The following is a 20554-nucleotide window of genomic DNA, read 5'->3' as shown; positions in this document are numbered from 1 at the left end:
GCCTTTTAAAGTGAACATTGCTGGCCATTTTTCTCGAATATGTCATGCTTTTTTTTTTTCTTTTTTTTTTGTATACAAGATCGAGGCTCGTGAAAGAGCGAACATTAATCACACAGAAAGACAAACCGACACATAAAACATATAACATCGGGAGCGGTAGACAAGATGGGGAGAGAGGGGGAAGGACACAAACACAACATTTGAGAGCAGGGACCGAGAGACATGGAGACATCGAGAGATCTGAGAGAGGGCGAGGGCTTTGGGGGGGGGGGGGCATGGGAAGGGGGCGGTGGGAGAGGTATAAAACATATGGACACTGCCAGGACTTCCAGGAAAGAAGTTGGAATTTCAAACAAGGTGGATCTGGGGTGAATTAGCGGGGGTAGAAAAGATCAAGGTTTTGGATGGGGGAAGATAAGAGATGGTGGTGAACAGCTGTTTTAAAGACCTGGAGGGAGGAGTGGGATTGAAGGGAGTGAGGGAGTTTGTTCCAGAGGCGGGAGAAAAGAGGAAATTAAAGAGTGAAGGTGAGCAGAGAGCCGAGATTTCGGCAGTTTAACCATCAGAGGGTTGCTGGCAGATCTTGTGCGACCTGTAGGAATATTTGGGGGACAGAGCACAGAGAGAGCTGGGGGTGCAAGGCCGGAGAGGAGTCGGTAGAAGACAGAAAGACCACCTACCTGCCTGCGGTGAGTGAGTGAAAGGCCCTCAGAGATAGCTTCATCGCGGGAGATTCCAATAATTCTGAAAGCTTTGGTTTCAACAGCGTGAAGCCGAGCTAGGTGTGAGGCAGGAGCACCGGCCCATAGGGGAGAACAGTATTCCATTGAGCTGCGGATGAAAGCCTTGTATGTGGTGAGGAGCTCAGGTGTGCCGAGGAAGGACTTCGCACGACGGAGGATGCCCAGTCGGCGACTGGCTTTGGAGGCCAGCTTGGAAATGTGGTTTTCCCAAGAATGATGGTATGCTTCTTGCAAATTTCATGCAATTCGAACAACAACTGCTTGGTTGCGTTTCTTTGACCATTTTAACACACTCTTTCTCTGGTTCAAATCCCAAAATTCATTCACAAGATTACCAATGAAAAAATTCCATGTCACACTAACTTTTGCCTCTGAGTATATTGTTGCGAATATGGAATTTGGCCTCCATATCCGCTTGTAAATATTCCCCTATTTCCCCAATACTCCCCAACTATCCCCAATCCCCCATTCCCTAGTCCCATTGTCTGTAAACAACACTCTGTAGAACCGACCTTCCCCTTTTTCCCCCATTAAATGTCGTGCCCAGGTCCACCGCATCTCACGTAGACAACTTTCGGACATCTTGCTAGTTATTCTTAGTCTGTGTCAGTTAAGGACTCGTTTCCATTAATTCTGACTCTTCGTTGCACCAGAATGTGATTATATGGCACCAGTAGTGAGTTTAGGACCTTCCCATACCTCCTCCCATCTTCTTCCCCAAACAACAACAACAACAACTACAACAACAGAGGAGAATGGGCGCGGCGCGGGGGGAGTGTGCGTCCTCACACCGGCTCGGTTAGCCGCCATGACCATGCGCTCCACGGGGTTACCACGAAGGGGCTGGCTGTCAGCTCCTCATCAAGGGCGGAGCCTGGTAAACCCGCCGCACCCAATAAGAAGGGTGGACCGATTCCATCTGGGGCGGAGCTAACGAGCCGAGGGCGTGTCACTCCCCGCCGGATATACGCAGCCACTTACCGGATGTGACGTCAGATGCGCCCCCAGCTTGGAGAAAGAACGTCGCCTTCCGAGCGCTGTGACCTCCCTGCATCTCTGGACCGAACCGGGTCGATTCTGCCCTGAGCCCAGGTGCACCTGGAGCCATCGATCCTGCCTTTCCTTGCCATCAATCCCCGTGTGAGTCAGTTTTGTCCCGTTTATCTGTCGTCTGTTGGGGTTAATATAAGTGTGTCTAAGTGCCTGTCTTTCTATGATGTCCCTCTTGTAGTTGTAATCTAACCTTCCGCCTTAATATAACCTCCTCCGGAGGTCTTGAGAACCGAACCCTTGGTGTCGTGTCATTTGAATCCCAGCCGTGGTGTCCTTTTCCTTTATTGACCTAGCGTAGCGCGACTCGGCAACGTTCGAGTATAATCGGGTAACTTGTGCAGACGTGGTCATACCAAACCGCTCGGTAAACTAACATCCACCACCGCGTCTGTAACAATTGGTGTCGAGGAGTGGAATTCGGACCCGGGACTAAATTTATTAGGCCCAAATTTGTAGTAGAATCGATTCGGAGCGCGTTTCCCGCGCGAAATTATAACGGCGAAATTTGATTTTGTTATACGGAAATAAAAACCCGAATTTTGAAAGTCGCGCTATGGCAGACCAAGTCGGCTGGGGTCCGGTAGTGGAGAGTGAGGCAGGGTCGGTCCAGGACCAAATTGAGGGACGTGAGGAGAGCGAAGCAGCGAGGGTAGCAAACGCACAAAATGGCGCCTCGCTGGTCACCGCGCCCGCGACCGTGGCAGCGCCCCTGGTGGATTCGAACCTTTTCCTCCTGCAAATGAGGGCCCTTATGGAACAAAAGGTGGGAATGAGGGCTGATAGTGAGCGGTTGGGAAACCAAATGGGGATAATGGGGAACCGGATGGAGGCTCAGAATGAGCAATTGGGGATAATGGGGAACCGGATGGAGGCTCAGAATGAGCAATTGGGGGTAATGGGAAACGAAATGGGGGTAATGAGGGACGAAGCGAGGGGTACCGGTGAGGGATTAGACAAGAAATTAGAGGGGTTAGACAATGGGATAGAAGGGATGCAAAAGGGGTTAGAGGGGGTAGAAAATAGAATGGCTGCCCAGGAGAATCAGATAGAGGGAGTGAAAAATGGGTTAGAGGGGTTAGAAAACAGGATGGAAGGCAAATTGAGGGACATGAGGGACCAAGCGGAAAGGGAAGTTAACCAAATGGGGCAGCAGATAGAGGGGGTCAGAATGGGGGTAGAAACCAAACTGGATGCTCACAGGGAGGAAATGGAGCAGATGAGGGTGGCATCTGGGCAGGAGATGCAAGTGATGGGAGAGGAGATCAGAAGAGGGGTGAGTGAGGAGGTCGGAGGAGTGCGCGAGGAGGTGAGGCACTGTAAGGAGCACATGGAGAAGGAGGTGAGAAAGGGGACTGTAAAGTTACAAGGGGGCATAGAGGACCTGACGCAGGAGGTGGAACAGCTGACGGTGGGACAGACGGAGTTAGTGGAGCAGGTTCAAAGGAACACTGCGGTATTAGGAGGTTTAAAAGTGACACAGAAAGAACTAAAAGATGACTTGATAGCGACGAAGAGGCAATGTCAGATGGTACGTGAGGGACTGACAACGAGGTTGGACGAGGTGATAGAGGTAATGGAGACGAAGGACCGGCAGGTGAGGACGCACATGGAAACGGTCAAGGTAGCCTTGGAGGACGAGCTTGAGGAGACGTACCGGGGAATAAAAGAGGTGAAGCACAAATTAGAAGAAGTGGAAGAAGGGATGAGCGAAATTAAGAAGCGACGGAGAGGGGATAAGAAAGAGATAAAAGAGGAGATAAAAGAATTGGTCCAAAGTCTGTGTTTGGATCGTGATGATGTGCTCATTAACCGGATGAGGGATTCGCAGGTGATGGAGGAGAAGCGAAGAGGAAGAGGACCCGGTGTAAGTGGTGACCAATATGGTCGTGCGTATGATGCGCCAGGGGATTTAAGAAGCTTGGGGGTCGAGATAGACCCGGGTGTTCGTGAGAGGCCGTTGGTGAAGTGTGCGACAGGTCTGGTGTGCGAAAGAGGAGGTGTGCAAGAAAGTCCGACTCTGGGGTGTGTGAGGAAAAAGTGCGTGCCAAGGAGTGAGGGTGCTGTCGAAAGTAAGGGTGAGTGCGCTGTCAAGAATGGAGGTGAGAGTAGTGAGAGTGACAAGGAGAGTGAGTTGGTTGTGACAGGTGAGCGAGGATGTACACCTGGGATGGAAGGATGCACACCTGGAATGGTAGAGCGTGAGTGGGAATGCACGCTGGAATTGGTAGTGAGGCACGTGGTAGGATGTGCGAGTGAGGGCACACCTGTGATTGTCACAGAGGAGGTGACCGAGGAGGGGGCGCGAAGAGGTGTATTGGTGAGGTGTGCGAGTGACGAATGTGTGCCAAGGTGTTCGGTGGTCAGGTGTGTGACCAAGGCTGTGAGTGGAATGAGTGTACCGAGGTGTGTAAGGAAAGGTACGAGGAGCATGGAGACGGCTGGATGTGTGAGCAAGGAACGGGCTGCGGGGTGTAAGAATCCAGGTGAAGCATCGACAGTAACCAGGTTAGAGGTTAGGTCGACTTTTAGCCGAAGCGGGCCCTCGGTGCGTGCTGGGCCTCGCTTTGAACGGCCGCGTCCGTGCTCCACTAGGCGGAGCAGGCAGCCCGATAGAAAGAGTCGTCATGGCGACCACTTTTTGTTGAGGCAGTCCGGCAGGTCGAGATCGGGACATTGGATGGCTCCGCGCCGAGATGGTGCGTGGGATCTCGGCCCGGGTAAGCCCCCGTCCCTGCCCCGAATGCCGGACGCATCCAGCCGCCGGCACAAAACAACCCGCATTCATGGCTTGGCTTTACGAAGCCGGGCTTTGGACAGGAATTGGCGCACCGAGAGGTATTAGTGAGTAGACTGGGTGATGAGGTTAGTGTTTTGGACTCAAAATTAGAGAAAAGCGAAATTTGATGATTGGCAAGGGAGTGGCAGTAATGATTGGCAGATGATGGGCAGTGATTGGCAAATTTTTGATTTGTTGAAATTTGATGTGCAAAAATTGGTAGTGAGCGATGGGCCCGGTGGGTAAGGCTGGCATCCCTGCCGCCCTTCCCATGTGGGGGCAAAGGAGCAATAGCTTATGGGGTGTATGGCAGTGAAAACTAGCCCGGGTGGGTTAGGTTATATTGTAGGGATCTAGAAGAGATTGACATTAGGTAACGTTAAGTTTAGTTAGTGACTGATACCTGTAGTGGGGACGCAGGTAGTTTAGTGTGGATGATAATGACGTGGGAGCGCAATAGTTTAAAGGGACGACTGGGAAGCGCAAGTTTCAGAGGGGAGTAGTTAGCTGAGATGATGCTGTGTGAGAATTGAACAGGTGTGATTGCACAGGTGTGCAACTGGACAGGTGTGTGGAGCAGTGTGTGAGTAATGAGTGTTGTGGATCAGCGCGAATGCGCTTGGGGAGAGAAGGGTGCAGGTGGCACCAGGTGTGAGAGCACAGGTGTGCAAGTACAGGTGTGTGGAGAGAGTTGGAGTAAGTGGTACGGAGTGGTGTGCATGGTGCGAAGGTGTGGATGGGGGAAGAGTGGACCCCTTTCACGAGTACCCGGGGCGGGTAGTGTAAGTGTTAGGTAGAGGGTATAGGTAAATTGTGGTTGGATATTGGCATTTGTGGTGCGGTTGCAGAATGGTATTGTGAATGGGTGCATTAGTGTCGTGGAAATGGCTGGGCGTGTAGCCTGTTAGTGTGTGTAGTTGGTTGGGCACTCCACCACTGTGAGGATGTCGGCCAGGTGAGGCCGCAGGTGGGCTCTGGGAGCCGGTAGTTGTGAGTGGGTGCCTGAGGATCCCGGGTGTGGATCGGGCAGCCCAGTGCCAGAGAGGGCACCGAGTGGGGAGAGCGCCAGAGGGCCTTCCCCAGGTAGTTAGGTTAGGGTAAGGAGCAGGTAAGCTCGGAGGCAACTGCAGTGGTGGAGGTGTGCAGGTGGGTAGACCCACTGGGAGAGGTACACGCCGCAGCCCAGAAATTGTGCGAGGGCACCGGGAGATGAATCGGGGGAGTGAGACCCCAAATTGAAAAGCACCACAGTTTGGCCAATGGGAATTGGTTTTTAGAACCCATAGTGTAAGAGGGCCAATGGTTTGGCCGGAGAAAGACCCCGGGTAGTGTAAAGTTGTTAAAGTCATTTAGGAAATAGTTAGGATTGATGAACCTGTCGCACCATACGCAGCCACTTACCTGTGGTGATGATGATGACTCCACACCTGTGTTTTCTTTGTTTTGTATTGCAGAAATGAGAATTGCTGTGAGGATTTGTGAGACGCATCACGACGTGGATGAGACATTGGGGTGATTCCATCTCTCCCTCCCTAGGAGGGACTGATGATGAATTGGTGATAGCAAATTATGATGTTGAGTTGGAGATGGCAAATTTTGATGAGAGTTGAAAATGGCAAATTTGATTGGTTAGGAGGGAGAGAAGACGAATTTGGTATATGGGAGGAACGGGGAAGACAGTAGGGATGTTTGTTGATTTGTAAAGTAGATGTTTATGGGTAGTGTTGTGTTTTGTGGATACAGTAAGGGGTAAGGGAGGGGCCATGTAGGTTACCTGGTGGGGGGGGGGGGGGCGTACGATAGGAACGTACCTGTCTCACCTGGTTCCCATGTGCCCCCAGTGTGCATCACCTTGTATTGCGTGCACTTTTGCGCCCTTACCACCTTACTCACTTGTCTTCTTCTTTTGTCTCCCACCTCCGAGGATCTGGTTTTGGGGCAGAGAGAGAGAGGAGAGAGAGGTGCTGGCTTCGCAGTTGTGGGCCTGCACTTTCGCTGCTTGCTGCCTGGATCGATACACCATATGGACCGCAATGTTTGTGGCCACCCACAATGGACCGCAGCTCTTTTGCGGCCAAGCACCACCCGTGGATGGACCTATGGGTCAACGTGGCACCTATGCCATACAGGTGAACCACTTTTAGTTGACACCACTGAAGGCCACAATATAGAAATGGACGCGGTTGGCGCCTTTCTTTATTTTTTGAAAGAGGCAAGAACACCAAGTGCACCACACGAAGGCAAGACCAGCGGCAGAACATCGGCCGGCTGTGACACCACCGGTGATTCATAAACACTTTATTGGTGCACCGGATGGTGCTGACTGTGTGATGGGGTGGTGCTTTTGATGCTTGGAAGGGGTGCTCTGCACATTATTAAAGGCCGTAGGCCACAGAGCACTCGTGGGTTGGTGTATCGATGCTGGCATGCGTGCTCTCTCTATGCATAACATCTGCATGTGTCCCTCCAAAAACAGGTCCTGGATCGTAGTGTAAATATCAGCGTAGTCTTGTAAATAATGCTCCCTACCGGCTGTATGTTTAGTTTGCGAATTCTTTCCGGATTCGGTTATCCTGTGGGTGTGTTTCTGAGAGGAGAAGGGTGCAACGTCGCAGGGGGACATATTTACTCATTTGTGAATATCTGTAAAACTGTCGCACTCAGGGTAGAGTTAATAGTAGTGGGAACTACATCTGAGTGCCACACTAAACTAGGTAAAAATTTATCGGGTCGGGACGCCCCGAGGGTAGAGAAGGGTGCAATGTTGCGAATATGGAATTTGGCCTCCATATCCGCTTGTAAATATTCCCCTATTTCCCCAATACTCCCCAACTATCCCCAATCCCCCATTCCCTAGTCCCATTGTCTGTAAACAACACTCTGTAGAACCGACCTTCCCCTTTTTCCCCCATTAAATGTCGTGCCCAGGTCCACCGCATCTCACGTAGACAACTTTCGGACATCTTGCTAGTTATTCTTAGTCTATGTCAGTTAAGGACTCGTTTCCATTAATTCTGACTCTTCGTTGCACCAGAATGTGATTATATGGCACCAGTAGTGAGTTTAGGACCTTCCCATACCTCCTCCCATCTTCTTCCCCAAACAACAACAACAACAACTACAACAACAGAGGAGAATGGGCGCGGCGCGGGGGGAGTGTGCGTCCTCACACCGGCTCGGTTAGCCGCCATGACCATGCGCTCCACGGGGTTACCACGAAGGGGCTGGCTGTCAGCTCCTCATCAAGGGCGGAGCCTGGTAAACCCGCCGCACCCAATAAGAAGGGCGGACCGATTCCATCTGGGGCGGAGCTAACGAGCCGAGGGCGTGTCACTCCCCGCCGGATATACGCAGCCACTTACCGGATGTGACGTCAGATGCGCCCCCAGCTTGGAGAAAGAACGTCGCCTTCCGAGCGCTGTGACCTCCCTGCATCTCTGGACCGAACCGGGTCGATTCTGCCCTGAGCCCAGGTGCACCTGGAGCCATCGATCCTGCCTTTCCTTGCCATCAATCCCCGTGTGAGTCAGTTTTGTCCCGTTTATCTGTCGTCTGTTGGGGTTAATATAAGTGTGTCTAAGTGCCTGTCTTTCTATGATGTCCCTCTTGTAGTTGTAATCTAACCTTCCGCCTTAATATAACCTCCTCCGGAGGTCTTGAGAACCGAACCCTTGGTGTCGTGTCATTTGAATCCCAGCCGTGGTGTCCTTTTCCTTTATTGACCTAGCGTAGCGCGACTCGGCAACGTTCGAGTATAATCGGGTAACTTGTGCAGACGTGGTCATACCAAACCGCTCGGTAAACTAACATCCACCACCGCGTCTGTAACAATATATATATATATATATATATATATATATATATATATATATATATATATATGTCCAAATATATCTTCAGTTCTCCAGCTTTCAATGAGCGCACGTAATGACGTCACTGCCATGTACATACGCTCTATCATACGCTCTGTACATATGTACATACGCTCTGGAAAGCAGGAGAACTGAAGATATATTTGGATTGGTTGCTCCCGGCTGCACCCAGGCGATTCCATATGATGAGTGGATACCAGAGATAATGTGCCGTGTGGCAGACGGTACTTATCGCTCCCATTAAGGTACAGCATAGCTGGATGGGATACCTTAATGGCGGTTCACCACTGATGGTATGTAATCACATAGTAACTGATATATATATATATATATATATATATATATATATATATATATATATATATATATATACATTGTTATGGTTTTTAGAACCTTCACATGTAAATTTAGTAGTAAATTCCATTATAAATGACCCCTGTGTACATTTCCCCTTAATTGGCTGTTAATTAAAGATTGCACCTTAGTTAGTCCATGTACAACACGTAGGACACTTTAGGACATTAGTAGTAGTGGGATTAGTAGGACATTAGTCGGACACGTAGGACATTAGTATGTGTTTCAGGTAAGGCTGTGTTCCCAATAGTTGACTCTACGTTGCATCAATCAAATAAGATAGTTCCCCTTTCAGATCCCCAATCGCCCCTGCCAAGTGCCAGTGACAATTGGGCTGTTTCGTTGGCATTACACCGCCAAAACTCCATTGCCCACGAGGCCAGGATCGGAGAAGAAGAGGGAGGAGCCGCCAGAGCACGGGCGTGGTGCCACCTCGTCATCAAAGGTGGAGCCAGAGAGCCCTTAACGACCAACCAGGGCTCGGTGGGCATGGCGTGATAGGGCGTGGCAAGAAACATCTAGAGAGTTTGAGAGGGTTCCAAGGGCGTGGCAAGAAACGTCTGGTAGGTTCGAGAGGGTTCCAAGGCGTGGATATAAAACCCTTGGCGCGAGGCCCCCACCAGAGAGACGCGGGAGAGGTTCATGAGTGAGGGGGCACGAACAGAGTTGGACAGAGAAGGTACGAGTTGGAGAGTCGGTGAGAAGGCAGGAGAGACGAGCTGCGCGGAGCTGCTGCAGGAAGCCCCTGCCGTGTAAGCTGTATACGTGGGGCCGCCGGCTGCTCGCTCCGAACTGTGAACCTGGAGCGGACCTCTCTGCTGCGCAGTTGCCCGGACCTTCCTGCCCTGTTGTCCCACCTGAACCTTCTCCTTCCAGCCATTCATTCCTGCCTGCAATTCCCTATTCGTGTGAGTCTGTCTGTATTATCCTGTGCGTATAAGTAAGCCTGTTTAAGAATTGCGCTGTCTTCCTCTTCTTCTTCTTCTTCTTCTTCTGTATATTGCTTTCGTTTCTCCTTTGGTTTCTTTGGTTTTGTATAGTAGTTAATAAATACCTGTTCCTCCTTATTCTTTGGTTTTCATTCTCGTCCGATCGTCTTCGTGTTTTCCCGATTGAATATCTGTGGCACGATTTCGGCCGAACCGCTTACAATCGGGTTTAGTCTCTTGTTAACGGCCCGCGTCGTGGCTCGCTTCGCTCGGCGCAATCCATCAATTACGCTGCGGCCCGGCGGGAGTATTTCCTTGCGTACCGGAAGGCGCTGGTACTTAGGTCATAGGACGAATCGGCCTACTACCCTATTCAGCGCTGACCGGGCGTGACGTCATACCCCCAGGACCGGTCGGACGGCCAGCTTAACAAGACAAGGGGATTAAACCCCTCCTTGCTAACGGGAGTGCCGTCCCTCGGATCCTTAACAATATATATATATACAGTGAAACCTTGACTTACGAGTTTAATTCGTTCTGTGACCGAGCTCGTAACTCAATTTGCTCGTTTCTCAAATTAAATTTCCCCATTAAAATGAATTGAAATGCTATTAATCCGTTCCAGCCCCCCAAAAACCACACCAATTTTTTTTGAAATATATATATATAAATATCTCGCGCTTTATATTTCACCTGTATGCAGCATACAAGTTGGCAGGATGGCCTGGACTGGAGGTACGCACACTTGACTCTAAACTGTCCAGCCTGGGTTTGAATCCCGACCCAGCTATAACCTGTCATGTCGGTGTTTCACAGGCAGGGTGATTCATCAATGTGTGTACCGCTAAACTGGGCACCCCGTTTGCGTCCCATTAGTTGTTGGATGTTAAGGATCTCACCGTGTCTTCCACAAAGAGAAGGCGAGCTATCGCCGGCACTCTGAACAAGTTGTGGCCTGGCATGCTCTTCTCCTCTGCCGTTATATACGTCCTCCTCGGCATCTTTTTCCAGAAGAGCCCTGTCTCGTCACAGTTGAAGATTTGCTGGGGGATGTATCCTTCGGCTTCTATCAGTTCGGCAAAAGTTATAATAAAATCTTCAGCTGCCTTCACATCCGAGCTTGCTGCCTCACCATGCCTGACGACGGAGTGAATGCCGGTCCTCTTCTTAAAATTATCAAACCATCCCCGACTGGCTTTGAATGACTCTTCCGATGCCTTGTCCGTTGATGTTCCCGCCGTCTGCTGCACCAAATCCCCGTAAATGTCTCGTGCCTTCTCACAGATGATGCTCTCGGTCACGGTATCTCCTGCGAGCTGCTTCTCCATCAACCACACAAACAACAACTTCTCCATCTCTTCATGGGCAGAGGTCCGGAGCTTTGAAATAATCTTAACGCCCTTGGCTGGCGTTATAGCCTTTATCGACTCCTTCTGCTTCAAAATCGTACATATCGTAGAAGTACTACGATCGTACTGCCTCGCCAAGTCGACAACATGCACACCTCGCTCATGTTTTTCGACGATTACGTGTTTTATATCCAAGCTCGCTCGCTCGTAACTCAGATCTCGGCTCGCATCACAAAGCAAAAAATCGACCGAGCGACGGCTCGTATCTCGGAAAACTCGTAAGTTGGTGCACTCGTAAGTCAAGGTTTCACTGTATATATATATATATATATATATATATATATATATATATATATATATATATATATATATATATATATATATGTATGTATGTATGTATGTATGTATGTATGTATGTATGTATGTATGTATGTAAACTGAAGAAGCACACGCTGACATCATTTGCATAAATTATGACAACACATCTCCAAACTCGGAGGCATCCAAAAGCATTTACAGACTGAGATTTATAATAATACATTTATTTTATATAGCGCTTTTCAATAAGCCCAAAGACGCTTTGACAGAGTACAAAAAACAAGTGCAAAAAGACAAAAATAAATAGGTAAATAATCAAAGCAAAAGGAAGGAGAAGAGATAGTCAGGGGTTAAATGCTGTGGGTTAAATGTTAAATCCAGTGTTGAACAGGTGGGTTTTGAGTGATGTTTTGAATGTGGTGAGTGAGGTGGAGTCTGATGGTGTGAGGTAGTGAGTTCCAGAGGGTGGGAGCAGCGATGGAGAAGGCCCTATCCCCCCAGGATCGCAATTTGGTCTGGATGGGGGGGGGGGGGGGGGGGAGGGGGACAGGAGGTTGGCGCCAGCAGAGGGGAGGTTGCGTGTGGGAGTGTGTCTGGAGAGGAGGTCAGTCAGGTAGGATGGGGCCAGGTTATGGAGGGCTTTGTAGGTCAAGAGGAGGATTTTGGACTGGATTCTCTGGGGGATGGGGAGCCAGTGAAGCTTATAAAGGACGGGGGTGATGTGGTCACGGGTCCGGGAATGGGTGAGTAGACGGGCAGCGGAGTTCTGAATGTATTGGAGTTTATTGATGATTATTGAGGGTGAACCATAGAGGAGGCTGTTGCAGTAGTCCAGACGGGAGGTGATGAAGGCGTGGATGAGGGTTTCTGCAGCCGTGGAGGAGAGGGATGGACGGAGACAGGCGATGTTTTTCAGGTGAAAGAAGGCTGTCTTTGTGATTTGTTTAGTGTATTTGTCGAAGGAGAGGGTTTGATCAAAGATGATGCCAAGATTCCGGATGTGAGGGGAGGTGGATACTGGGAAACCGTCGATGTTGAGGGCGAAGTTACGGGTGGATTTGGTGAGCGTTTTTGGGCCAATGATGATATTTCAGATTTATCATAGTTAAGTTTCAGGAAGTTGATTTTAAGCCAGGATTTTATTTCAGTGATGCAGTTTGTCAGGATAGAGTGGGTGGCGGTGGAGATTGACTTGGTGGAGATGAAAAGCTGGATGTCATCGGCGAAGCAGTGGAATTGGAGACCATGCCGGCGGATTAAGCGACCAAGGGGGGACAGGAACAGGATGAAGAGGAGGGGGCCGAGAACTGAACCTTGGGGGACACCTTGGCGGAGGGGAGCAGTGGGGGATTTGCAGTTATTGATGGAGATGAACTGGCGTCTGTCAGAGAGGTAAGATTTGATCCAAGAGAGGGCAGTGCCGGTAATGTTAAAGGTGGTTTCAAGTCGGGTGAGGAGGATGGTGTGATTGATGGTGTCAAAGGCGGCGCTGAGGAGAGGAGGATGAGAATGTTGAGGTTGCCGGCGTCAGAGGAGAGGAGAAGGTCGTTGGTGATTTTGAGGAGAGCAGTTTCAGTACTGTGGTTGGAGCGGAATCCGGATTGGAATTTTTCATACAGGTTATTGGCAGAGAGGTGATGTTTGAGTTGAGTGGCTACAGCGCGTTCCAAAACTTTTAACAGAAAGGGTAGGTTGGAGATGGGTCTGAAGTTATTTAGGGTGTCAGGGTTGAGTCCAGGTTTTTTCAGAATGGGGGTAACAGCAGCAATTTTGAGGGATGGTGGGACGATGCCTGTAGACAGGGAGGAGTTTATTGTTGCAGTGATAAGTGGAGAGAGAGCAGGAAGGGAGGCCTTGACAAAGCTGAAGGGGATGGGGTCCAGAGTGCAGGTGGCAGTTTTCATTCCTATGAGGAGTTCAGAGAGGTCAGTAGGGGAGACTGGGGAGAACTGAGACAGGGGTTGGCAGGATAAGGGGGGGCAGGTGGTTTGAGGGGGAGCAGGTGCGGTGGTGGTTAAGCTGTTGTAGATGTTGTCAATTTTGCTTTGGAAGAATGAAAGGAAGGAGATGCAGTTGTCTACTGTGAATGACTGGGTGGTGGTGTCCAGGTGGCTGGGGAGTTTGTTTATTGTGGAGAAGAGTGCTTTTGGGTTTCCGGAGCCAGAGTGGATAATTTGAGAGTAGTAGGCGGAGCGGGCGCGGGAGAGGGAATCTTTGTGGTGCTGCAGGTGGTCCTTGTAGGCTTGGGAGTGAATTGTGAGACCTGTTTAATTGCGGAGTCTTTCAAGTTGGCGAGCACGAGTTTTCATCAGGCGGAGTTCAGGGGTAAACCAGGGAGCAGAATGGGTGAAAGAAACTGTTTTGGTTTTTATAGGCGCAAGCTGGTCGAGGCAGGAGGAGAGAGTGTGGTTGTAGTAGTCAGTGAGGTCAGAAGGGGTGTGGATGTCAACGAAGGGAGAAGTGGACATTTTTTCAGAGAGGGTGGATGAGAATGAGGTAGGTGAAAGAGAGTTTAGCTTACGGAAGTTGATAATGCGATAATGCCTTGGTGCTGGGGTGGGGATGTTGATGGTCATAGTGATGGCTAAGTGGTCAGAGAGGGTGAGGTCGGAGCTAGAGAGATGGTGCAAAATTAGTCCAGTCGAGCAGATAAGGTCGAGAATGTGACCACGGTTATGAGTAGGAAAGTTGACATGTTGAGTGAGGTTAAAGCAAGTGAGTAAATCAGTGAAGTTAGTGGTTAATGTGGAGTCAGTGGAGACCATGTGGATATTGAAATCACCGAGGAGGAGGATTGAGGGGGAGAAGGAACAGAGCTGGGTCAGAAAGTAAGAGAAGTCAGACAGGAATGATGGGTGTGGTTTGGGAGGGCGGTAGACGACTGCCATGACTGACTGTGTGTGACCAGAGAGTTTAAAAGCCAGGTGTTCAAATGATGGAGCAGATGAGATGGAGATGAAGCTGGTCTTGACGTCCTGTCGGTGAATTACGGCAATTCCACCACCTCGGCCCTCCGAGCGTGGTTTATTGATGTATGAATATCCATTGGGTGTAGTGAGGTTGAGTGAGAAGTAGTCCAGAGGTTGTTGCCAGGTTTCAGTGAGACAGAGAAAGTCCAGTTTATTGTCCAGAATGTAGTCGTTCAGGATGTGGCTTTTGTTGTTGAGGGACCGGGTATTGAACAGCGTGAGCTTCATGTTGCTTTGTACGGTGGGGATGAACTCGGGTGATTTTGTCAGGGTTTGCAGACAGGAGGCGCGATCGTGTGCGTTGCTGTGATGACGTAGTCGATGAGTGGGAGTGCGCTGAGCTGACCAGAGTACGGGAATGGAGTGACCTGTTTGTAAGTAAACAAACTTGCGACCGGAGCCTCTATGAATGTATCTGGGTCGTCCGTGGTATTTGATTGCAGAGATGCATGATGGGGTGGAGTGAGTGTTGAGCAGAAGAAGCCTTGCGGCGGAGTACCTTGGAGCCATGCCAGGCAGGAGCGAAGTGGACGAGGCCAAGGCCGAGGAGGACGAGCAGGCCTTGCCAGTGCGGGACGTGCAGGACGTGAAGGCCAAGGACGTGCAGGCCGGGCTCAACGACCGCAGCGGCAAACCAAGACAGCAAAGGCCGCAGCGGCAAATGACCGTAGCTGCAAACCAAGACAGCAAAGGCCGCAGCCGCAAACCAAGACAGCAAAGGCCGCAGCGGCAAACGACCGCAGCCGCAAACCAAGACAGCAAAGGCCGCAGCGGCAAACGACCGCAGCCGCAAACCAAGACAGCAAAGGCCGCAGCGGCAAACCGGGCGTCTTGCTCACCCCGGCCTCGTGGTGTTCCAGCGGCAAACCGCCCTCGTCCACGCGCAACCGCAGCCGCAAACAAGACAGCAAAGGGTAGCAGAGGCGTAAGACGCCCCGGGAGCGGGCCGGAGGCAACGGTGGAAGAGCCGGGCAGGCAAAGCCGGGAGCAGAGCCAGGACCGAGCAGAGAGCAGACCCAACGCCCAAAAAGCCGCCACGATCACCAGAAAAGCAAACTATATACAATGACCCAGTCGGAGAAGCGGCGAACAAATAACGCCAGCGTCCTCTATTTAAAGCCTGTTGTCATAAATCGTCAAAAGCAGAGATGTCGATCTGCATGTCACCCTTGTTGTGGGCTCATCAGGACAACGTACTGCTGATCGTTTGATTTGCTGATGTTCATTGTGTTGACATACATTCCACTTCTCTGATCAATCAGAATAAGGTTCATCATGCTGAAACCACGTTCACATTAAGCAGTGGACTCAGGAATTACCCCAATTGTGGTGACCAGTTATCTCAGGGTATTCCCCAGATGCTGTGTATCTTTGTACTCTCTGAAACTCCTTTATGATTCGAACTTTTGAAACGTTTATTTTCACAGTTTTGCACAGATTCAAAATGTTATGGTCCACAAGCAAAAATTTTGCATCCTCTTCTGCTGGCCACAATAAGTGTGAGATGATAATAACAGATAAATGTGAGACGATAATAATAACGGATATATTTTTACAGCGTAGCCCATAGAGCAATGCTGTCTGGACCAGCATACTTACCTGAAGTCAACAATATTTAATACTTACATTATTTGCTAACTGGTATCCCCACCGAGGTCATACTATCCTCTTCAACTAAAGTGTCAAACAAGGCCGACTCCGCCGTTGTTAGACCTTTGGTCATGTTTTAATGTTGGATCGAAATGCAGCAATATAATGACGATGATGGAGTTGATTTTCATTGGTAATTTGCTGTACTTCGTCACGTCCAGTTTTGTGAGATGATAATAACGGATAAATGGGATCCCAGCCGATCCATTTTATACAGCCTAACAGCGTGATTTGCATCCAGTGAAATCAAACTCCATTGCATGTTTTTAAAATCGTGTTTACCACGATGTCCTGTTGATATTGTACTGTTTGTGTGGTTAGAACAAGCTTTTTAAAATCGGGTTGTGCTCAGTAAGGGTTCAGCATACATTTATCAATTTAAAATGTCAGACGTTACAAAATATTTTCAAGAGGGGTGGGGGGGAAATTTACACCCAACCCTCTCCCCTCCACTAGGGGATGGCAATTTCAAATGCATTGCCGGGGATAAAAGAAAACAGAGCCGAGGCAGCAGGGCACATATGGAGTCCCATCACAGCACTTGCTGAACGACCTGCCAGCACCAAGTGTCGCCTGCCAGGCGAGCACATTGTCTCTACCCTGCTTATCACCAGTCGGGAGGTGTGTAGCTAGGTATATTTAAATCGAGCAAAGAAGTACACTGACTATGACATGATGCTGATGTCATGTGCATAAATTATGCTCACACATCTCCTCCAAACTAGGAGGCATCCGTGTGGCACTCAAGCATTTGCAGACTGAGATTTAAAACCTATTGCCAGGAATCGTTAAAAGCAGAGATGTCGATCTAGGTTTTGCCCTTGTTGTGGGCTCGTCAGGGCAGCATACTGAATGAAATGAATGAATGATCATTTTAAGGCCATTTTCCCCCGCTAGAGCGGGGGTTAGCCTTGCGGGCCCCATGACAATCATGGTTCCCTGTTTGTGGCAACGTTTTTATGGCCGGATGCCCTTCCTGACGCCAACCCTTAGTCGCCTCCTACGATGCGCAGGGATACAGTGTACCTATTCTAATTCGGGGTACACACCGGGATCAGAGCAGCATACTGCTGATCGTTTATTCGTGACCATATTAGTCCCATTGATAAACCAAATTGAACCCCAAAACTTGATGAGGCAGTAGGGCACATGCATATGGTCGTGTAAATGGGTCTTTTAAAGTCGACAGTCGGGGTTTTTAATTTGTTTTCCCCATGTGACGAACCCAAGCGGAATTAGCCCCTCACTCGACCCGGTCGGAATTGCTAATTCCTCCAGTCTTTTAAAGGTGAATGCTATTAGTTTAAAAAAACCTCCTCCAGGGATTTACTCAGAACCGAAATGAAATGATTCCTCACTTGCAAAGTTTGCAAAAGCGGATCACAACACAAAACATGCTCTTCAGGAATAACAGGTTTATTTACAGAAAATGCACAAGACCACCAAAATTGAAAATCCTGAACTAAAACATACACGGACACAAATGCAAGCAAATAAATAAAAGCACAACCGGTATAACGAAAGTACAATAAAATATAAATGGCCCCGAGCACACGGTCATGAAATGATCTTGATCTTTCATCATTTTTTTCATCAATTGTTGGAACATGGCCTGGACTGACATCAGCATCGTCTTTAGTGCCACATACTCAGATCCCATGGAGGGGAAGGGGCGCCTCTTGATACCAGGAGTGGGGAGGTTCCAAACCCAATGTTCTCACTCAGCCCCACCTCGTAGTATCACCTACACCCACGTGCATGCTATGTTCCGCCATTAGCCGACATAGGCGGCTGCCATTTCACCTTTCTTGGCTACCACCTTTCCCTTATACCCTCACGCGATATATTCCGGGAGCATCTCTTTTAAAAGTAATATCAGCAAAAATTCAGAATTTGTGAATTTCTTCATGGAGGAATCAGGAACCAATCCCACATACTGAGCACCAAATGTCGAGGGACTGGTATAAGGTCCAAATCTCACTCGACTGACATAAAATTGTCACGTTGACGGGCCTGCTAACACAGATCCACTGCACCTAAGCAATGATTCTTCATGAATGGCCAAAATTAATGGGCGTCATGCTGGTTGTTTCGCGTGGTTTCCTCCCAGTCTCCCATTCATAAATGCTAATCCTGCTGGTCTCTTAAAGTGAACGTTACCAATTTTACCATCTCCAGGGATTTACCAAAAAACAAATGGTTTCACGCACACCGTGCGAGGCACATGCACAGCCCCATTTTATCCCTTACCTGCGGACACACCACCGTACCTCACAATGTTCTTTGCTCGGGGTTCGGCGCCGGCCAATGAGGAAGCACGGGCAATGAGGAAGCACGTCGCCTCCTATGGGGTGTTGTCATACAGTACACTCGGTGTCGTCACCGGTGCTGCCCGAACCTATGACTAGACGCTTTAGTGCCCCAATAGCAGTGTGTCCTCGGTTCCTTGCAATGGCCGATGCAACCCAGAGCTCGTGTCAAGAGAAAGGGGGTTTATCAGCCCAAACACAAACTGCCAACTCATCCAAATTTCACACCCCTATCATTACCCTGCAGGGCACCTCCTGTGGTTCACAAGAATGAAGAACACTTTCCTATTTAATCCCTAATTCAGCGATACCACCTCTCGAGGCATCCACAAGAACAGGACAACTTCCTTCTAATGGGTCCATCATTACAAAAATAGTTCCAACCCTCCAAGTAACAATAGTTTATGTTGTTTAATTTTGTTTGTACTGGCATGTCTGATGTTGTCTTGCATGAAAAGCATTTTAACTGAGCAGTTACAGATCTGGTAATGGGAGGTTTTGCCTCACTCACCCTACTAAAGTGAACTTGATTCTCAACTTTTTGTGGCAAAATATAAGCTGCGAATTGGCTGATGTGGGCAGCACGGATAAATCCATTACTCAGAAGAATATGTATTTTAAAAAACCGGAAACCGTTTTTCTCGGCAACTGAAACCTTCTATCAAAGCAACATTTTAAAGGCCCAGAGGAGGGCGCTCTGAACATACAGTGGGTCACGTTGCTCTTTGTTGATGCTCTGTTGCATGTGATGTTGCAGAGCAGGCTTGGATAATGCTGGAAAGATGAAAGAGTAAACATTGACAGGAGACTTTTTTAGAGCTAGTTTTGACCATTATTTTATAGCAAAATGGGCACATGTCACTGTGACAACCTAGCACCAAAGGTCTCTGACCAAAGATTGCAGTTTGTGTCTCACTGCACTTCAAAATTGGTTGCTTTTTTTGGTACGTTTTTTTGAAGAGTGCCCTGAGACCTGTTACTTAAAGTGTACATGTCTCTTGAACGTGTTACTAAAGTGCAGCTGTGTCCTTTGTCACTGTTTATTTCACCTTGTGAAAGAAGAATACCTTGCATATAACCACCTTCAGAATTATATTAAAAATGGGAAAGGATACAGGTTGATGTGACATTTGCTTAGCTGGTGTTGTGTTATGCCGTGAGAAAGATGATCCAGTTGGGCTCTCTACCCTTGAGGGGTCTGTTCTCCGCATGACAAAATCTAGCCAGCTGCACTTGTCGAGAGGTTGGTTTAGAGATCCTGTCAAGCCCAAACATGATGTTCTCTTCGAGATCTTGCTTCTTGAGGATTCTTTTATTCTTACTCTCATTTGCATTTTGAGTTCTCTGTGCTAATTCTGCAAATTAATGCTTTATTCAATCACCAGATGCCTTTAGCCTGGTGTTGGGCTAGCGGCTAGGGTGCCAGTTTAGGATCCTAGGATCCTGGGTTCGAATCCCGGTCGATCGCTGAATTAACGCCAGGGAGGTTGACTCAGCCTGTCATCCTTCCGAGGTCGGCAATTTTGAGTACCAGTTCACTGGTAATTCCCTGTTTGTCGTAAAAAGGCGACAAAAAGGGTTGGCGGCAGGAAGGGCATCCGGCCGTAGAACATTGCTTCAAAAAGGGGACCAAAAAACAACAACAACCACGGTCCCCGAAAAAGGCCAACCCCCGCTTGCGGGGAAAAATGGCCTCTAAAGGTTTTTTTTTTTTTTTTTTTTTTTCAATCACCAGATGCCTCGACTATGTTTTGCTATTACAGACACTCCTACCTATTTGGAATACATTATATATGATTACAGACTTGGCAAAAGGTGGTGGAAGAAGAAATGCGGGCAAAGGGGTTAACAAGGGGAGATGCAGAAAATAGGGCAAAATGGAGAAGATTGTCATGGGGCCCGCAAGGCTAATCCCTGCTCTCGCAGGGAAAATGGCCTTAAAATGCCTGTTGCATTACAGATAAAGAGGAAGGGTGGAGTAACTGTAAACCTGTAATATATTTTGTATGTGGAAAGTAGTGGGAGAGAGGGACGGGAAGTGAAGAGGTAAATTGTGTTAAGAATAGTATGGACAGTGTGATAGAGTAGGTTAGATTTACTCTTGTATTAGATATCTGTGGATTGTTAAACGTATGGTAATTAGTATGGTTAAACATGCACAGAGGAGGTGTTGAGTGAAAACCTTCAAGCAGATTAGGGTAAGATTGTTTTGCAAATTCTCTTGTAATAGAC

The 20554-nt window shown here is 48.8% G+C and overlaps 1 protein-coding gene across 3 annotated transcripts in view; it reads left to right on the top strand.

Moving 5' to 3' along the window:
- The window catches only part of PRKCSH (PRKCSH beta subunit of glucosidase II), a 306309-nt gene that overhangs the window by 131510 nt on the left and 154245 nt on the right, over positions 1-20554 (top strand). Inside the window, exon 12 of one of the 3 annotated variants that reach the window (XR_013622808.1) lies at positions 14634-14737. The exons of the other annotated variants lie outside the window; for them this stretch is intronic. The gene's annotated coding sequence lies outside the window, so the exon portion shown is untranslated. The remainder of the gene's footprint in view (positions 1-14633; positions 14738-20554) is intronic. 3 annotated transcript variants of the gene reach the window in all.

Source organism: Myxine glutinosa, chromosome 1, assembly GCF_964187855.1.
Source record: "Myxine glutinosa chromosome 1, kmMyxGlut1.1, whole genome shotgun sequence".
In the NCBI taxonomy this organism is placed as follows: Eukaryota; Metazoa; Chordata; class Myxini; order Myxiniformes; family Myxinidae; genus Myxine; species Myxine glutinosa.
Note: the sequence above shows the minus strand (reverse complement) of the source record. Positions and strands in the feature narration are given on the sequence as shown.